Source organism: Bubalus bubalis, chromosome 5 (genome assembly GCF_019923935.1).
Source record: "Bubalus bubalis isolate 160015118507 breed Murrah chromosome 5, NDDB_SH_1, whole genome shotgun sequence".
In the NCBI taxonomy this organism is placed as follows: domain Eukaryota; kingdom Metazoa; phylum Chordata; class Mammalia; order Artiodactyla; family Bovidae; genus Bubalus; species Bubalus bubalis.
In genome coordinates this window covers 43,716,091-43,722,066 of record NC_059161.1, presented here as the reverse complement: position 1 = coordinate 43,722,066, position 5,976 = coordinate 43,716,091, and positions in this window count along the sequence as shown.

Genomic DNA, 5,976 nt, shown 5'->3' with positions numbered 1-5,976 from the left:
CTTCCCCTTCTTCCTCCCCTTACCCCACCTCTCTGCACCTCTTTCTCCACCCCTTTCCTAGTCTGCACTCTAACACCAACCCTAAGAGAAAAAGAACTGCTGACCCAACACATGAGTGCTGGATTTTCCCTTCTTCTCTCCTTTGCTCCTTCCCTCTTTCCTTTCTCCCTTCCTTCCAACCTCCTCCCCACCTTCTTCTCCCCCTTCTTCTTCTTCCTCTCCTCCTCCTTTCTCTGTCTCTCTCTCCTTTCTTTTTGTAAGCATTAGACTAGCTCCTGGCTATCCATGGTAGAGAGCCCTGATAGTTTCAGGCACCACGCACTCAAAACATTATTATTATTTTGGCCAGATTTGTAGTCTCAAACCTCAGCGTTTGTGTGCTCAATTGTATCCGACTCTTTTCGATCCCATGGACTGTAGCCCGCCAGGCTCCTCTGTCCATGGAATTTTACCAGCAAGCATGTCCTTGCATTGGCAGATGGATTCTTTACCCCTGAGCTACTACATGCGGTGAAGTGAGTGAAGTTGCTCAGTCGTGTCTGACTCTGCGACCCCATGGACTGTAGCCTATCACGCTCCTTCGTCCATGAGATTTTCCAGGCAAGAGGAGTACTGGAGTAGGGTGCCATTTCCTTCTCCAGAGGATCTTCCCAACCGCGGAGGCCCTGTTAAACTCCAGTGGAGCTAACCCAACAGACTGGATTAATGGTAACTCTTTCTCCTCCCTCTTTCCTTGCTCACCCCCTAGTGGACGTTCTTATTAATGGCACCTCCTGAAGATAGGCGACTCTAGCTTTTTGCCCCGGAGAAGGCAATGGCACCCCACTCCAGTGTTCTTGCCTGGAGAATCCCAGGGACGGGGGAGCCTGGTGGGCTGCCGTCTATGGGGTCGCACAGAGTCGGACACGACTGAAGTGACTTAGCAGCAGCAGCAGCAGCTTTTTGCCCTAGTAGGTATCAGGGCCTACAGGTACCTTTGTATTTCTAGACCTAAGATGTAAAGGAGATAGACTGCATATAAAATTAGGACCCATATGGTGGAGGGCAATGTAAAGGAAGAGTTACTGACATAGTCAGATTAACATTTTTAAAAAGACAGTACAAAAATTGTGTAGCGCTCAACACTCCATATTTATCACCTTATTTAACCTTTATAAAGCTTAATACCACTGCTCTCCAGTAATTATATTAATATATTACTTCTTTAATATTGTAATTATATTAAATAGTACTGCTTAAAATTATTATATTTAAGCAGTAATATTAAAACAATAATCCAGTAATTATATTAAATATTACTGCTCTCCAGTGGATGTAATTATTATCCCCATTTTTAAAAGTCTCAGAGAGGTTAAAAAAGTTGCTTCAGTCACAACGGTAGTAAGAGACAGGGCTGGGGTTTTGAACCAGGGTCAGTCAGTTCTGGAAACCATGCTGTTGATAGTTAAGCTGCAATTCTGGAAGGAACCCAGAAGACATGTTGAAGTGGGAACCAACCTGGGAGCTAAGAAGACCAAGAAGTGCCAGTGCTCCTGCTATATATACCCCAAAGACATGTCTAGACCTGTGTTTCTAAGTCCTTCCTTTTAATTCTCTGAACCCTTGTCCATCCAACCAGGCTTCCAACCACACACATCCCCAGACACAGCTCTTGCTGAGGTCCTTCACTTCACTGAAGCCAAAAGCCAGTTATCTGTCCTCATCTTATTTGACCAATCAGCTCTGGGATTTCACTTCCCTAGTGACTCAGCTGTAAAGAATCCACCTGCCAATGGAGGAAACTCAGGTTTGATCCCAGATTTGGGAAGATCTGCTGGAGGAGGAAATGGCAACCCACCCCAAAATTCTTACCTGGGAAATCCCATGGACAGAGGACCCTGGTGTGCTACAGTTCATGGGGTCGCAAAGAGTTGGACATGACTGACCAATGGTGCACACATGCATTCCTGAGTTTCCTCCTACTTCCCTGACTAGTCCTTCTCTATTTCATTTGTTGATTCTCCCTCATCTCTCCAACCACCAGACCTTTGGAGTGCTCCACTGCTCACTGCTTTTTTTCTTCTTATTTACCTTCATGGACTTGACAATCCAATCCAATCTCTACACTTTGATGACAGCTAGATGCTGATGACTTTCAAATTTATATTTCCAGCCAGGCCATCCTCGTGCCCTAGGAATGTTCCCCATTCCTAGCTAAATGCCTCCTTGATATTGCCATTTAGTTCCTCAATAAGCCTCTCAAATTGTGCATGTACTGAATTGAACTTCTGAACTTCCTCCATACCTGGTGGCTTCTTCCCACAGCCTTTCCCATTTCAGTAAATTATATCCCCCATCCTTCCAATTACTTAAGCCAAAGCTTTGGAGTTAACTGGGACACCTCTCTTTTTCTCACGACTCATATCCAATATGTCACCATCTTTTGTCTTTCTCATGAAAATATTTTCAGCATTCAATCACTTCTATTTTATTATGAATCCAAACCATCATCATCTCTCACCTATATTATTGTTGCAAAAGCCTCCCATCTGGACTCCATGTTTCTACTCTTTTCCTCTTATGGCCTGTTTTCAACAAAATAGTTTTAAGTGATTCAGTTAAAATGAGTTTCATTCAGGGGCCCATCCAGAAACAAAGCTGGCCCCAGATGAATGAATTCTTCCCCCACTGAAGAGCCTTTAATGGAGGGGCCACTTGCAACAGGTGAACAACAAGGTTAAGAAAACAAACAAGAGAAAATGAGTATCCAGAGACTGGCAATACAGGAAGCTATTACATCCTTGGGACTGAAAACTCAAGGAGAGGACATAATGTATCAGTGAGGACTAGGACCCTGGGGAGAAGTCCCCCATCAGAAGATGTAGTAGAGGAAGGAGGCAGCTGCTTCCAGAAATAGCACCAAAAAGGGAAAAGAGTGAGTAGGAACTAAACTGACCACTCTCTCTTCTCATTTTCTGGTCTCCTTTTGTTGTTGTTTAGTCATTCAATCATGTCCAACTCTGCAAACCCATGGACTGTAGCCCGCCAGGCTCTTCTGTCCATGGAAAATTCTCCAGGCAAGAAAACTAGAGTGGGTTGCCAGTTCTTTCTCCAAGGGATCTTCCCTGACCCAGGGATTGAACCTTCATCTCCTCCATTGACAGGTGGGTTCTTTACCACTGAGCCACCAGGGAAGCCCACTGCATTGCCTCTTAATCCTACCTTATGGAATCTCTAGGCTTGCTGCATAACTGGATTTAAAATTTTTGCCTTCTGAGACAACTCATTCCATTTGTGAAAAGCAGTCCTGCTTCTTAGGATGAGCCCAAATCTGCTTTCGTTCATCCACTTATTTATTCATTCATTCAATAAATATTTGTTGAGTATCTACCATGTTTCAGGAATAGGCCAGGTTCTAAGATTTTAGCAATGAATAAGGTAATAAGTTCCTACTCCTAAGAAACATAGAATCTAGTGGGGAAGACAGATGTTAAACAAATAATTATTTAATACCAATCAAAGAAAAGAAGAATATGGGCTATGAGAACATTAAACAGGGGACCTGGTCCAAAGCGTCAATTGTCATGAAGGGAAATTTAAGCAGAGAACCTGAAAGATGAGGAGGAATCAGGGACACAAAGAGTAGGGGCTTTCTAGATGGGGAAGGGGAGTAACTGCAGACAGAAGAAGTTAATGTCTCCAAGGCAGGCAGAAAAACTTCTCCATTGTGGATGGAGTACAATTCCTGAAGTGCTGGAGTGAAATGTGTTTGGGAAGTGAGCAAAGACTAGATTTGTGTGCTGGCTGTGTCAATGACTTGAAACCATAGTGCATCCTAACAGCCAACTGAGAACCTAGAAACTAATGAGTTTGTGGGGATTTTATCAAGTAGTCCAGGGGTGGTAATAAAGACCCATTCTGAGGGCTCTCAGTGGGAATCAGTTGATGAAAGTTATTAAAATAGCTATTGATAGGATTTTGCACTATTGGGAGATCAAGGAAAAGAAAACATCTCCTTGATTTTAGACTTTAATCTTATAAACCAGCAGCCTGACTACATATGTGCATAACTGAAGAGAGCAATATTTTAATTTCTCTTGGCTTAGAATCTTTTGGGAGAAGGCAGTTAAAGTTTGAAGGTACAAACTATATTTTTTCGAACTGAAAGAGGACCATGAGCTCTTCCTGTTTAGGTAGATTTTTGTTTTCTTTCGTTAAAAACTTCTTTTCTAATCTTTTAATCTGCTGACACCAAGAATTGTTCCACTTGGCAATACTGTATGCGCTCTACTTGTCTACATCCGTTTGACTTGGGTATCTTCTGAATACATTTAATTTGTTCAGTTTTCTCTTTGGGGGAACCTGGGAAAGCTAATATTCCTGCTTCCTCTGCATTTCTAGCTGAAGTCTCAAGTGTGTACCCATTTCAGTCCTACATGAAAACATCCCTAATTAGCAGGATCTATACTGTTTTTCGCCTTTTCTTTAACTTTATCTTTAGTACTTTGAGCTAAGAAGAAGTATAAAATCAAAGTGAAAAAAACTTTTAGCCTGTAACAATGTTATAGCCACTTTTTTTTTTTTTTTTAGTCTGGCTAACCAAGCCAAACATTAAACCCTGTTTTCTTAGGAATTTTAGATATTCCAATTATTTGATAACAATGAGATTCACAAGGTGGTTTTTAGCTGGGTACACACAAGGCATTTTGCGTTGACACTATTTTAGCAAAGAGAAGGCACACGTTCTCTGTAGGAAAAACTAGTGTCTCTAACCCTGGAGAATAACTGAGTCTGGAGGATAAAACAAGGTGAATTGGTTGACTTGAGTAACCTAGAATTGAAGCTAGCATGATGCACAGACTCCAGAAGTCTTTGTTTCATTGTGCTTAATGATTGTTTTTAGATTATTAATATTTTTCCAACAACTGTACAGTCTTGAAGCCAAAACCCATATGTATACTATTTCATACACACTAGGGTGGTGATAATCAAAATGACAGGCAATAATAAGTACTGAAAAGAATGTAGAGAAATAGGAACCTTCACACATTGCAGATGGGATTGTGAAAGGGTACTGCCCTTTTGGGAAACAATTTGGCAATTCCACAAAACGTGAAGCATGAAGTTACCATATGACCCAACAATTCCTCTTCTGGGTATACGACCAAGAGAACTGAAAATATAAGTCTACTCTAAAACTTGAACATGAATGTTCATAGCAGTGTTAGTCACAATAATCAAGAAGCAGAAACAATCCAAATGTCCATCATTTGATGAATGGAAAAAGAACATGAGGCATATTCAAACAGTAGAGTATTATTCAGTAATGAAAAGGAATGGAGTACTGATACATGATAGAAAAAAATGGCTGAATCTTGAAAGTTCAGTTCAGTTCAGTCACTCAGTCGTGTCCGACTCTTTGTGACCCCATGAATTGCAGCACACCAGGCCTCCCTGTCCATCACCAACTCCCGGAGTTCACCCAAACTCATATCCATCAAGTCAGTGATGCCATCCAGCCATCTCATCCTCTGTCCTCCCCTTCTCCTCCTGCCCCCAATCCCTCTGAGCATCAAAGTCTTTTCCAATGAGTCAACTCTTCGCATAAGGTGGCCAAAGTATTGGAGTTTCAGCTTTAGAATCAGTCCTTCCAAAGAACACCCAGGACTGATCTCCTTTAGGAAGGACTGGTTGGATCTCCTTGCAGTCCAAGGGACTCTCAAGAGTCTTCTCCAACACCACAGTTCAAAAGCATCAATTCTTCAGTGGTCAGCTTTCTTCACAGTCTAACTTTCACATCCATACATGATCACTGGAAAAACCATAGCCTTGACTAGATGGACCTTTGTTGGCAAAGTAATGTCTCTGCTTTTGAATATGCTATCTAGGTTGGTCATAACTTTCCTTCCAAGGAGAGAGCGTCTTTTAATTTCATGGCTGCAATCACCATCTGCAGTGATTTTGGAACCCAAAAAATATTATGCTAAACAAAAGATG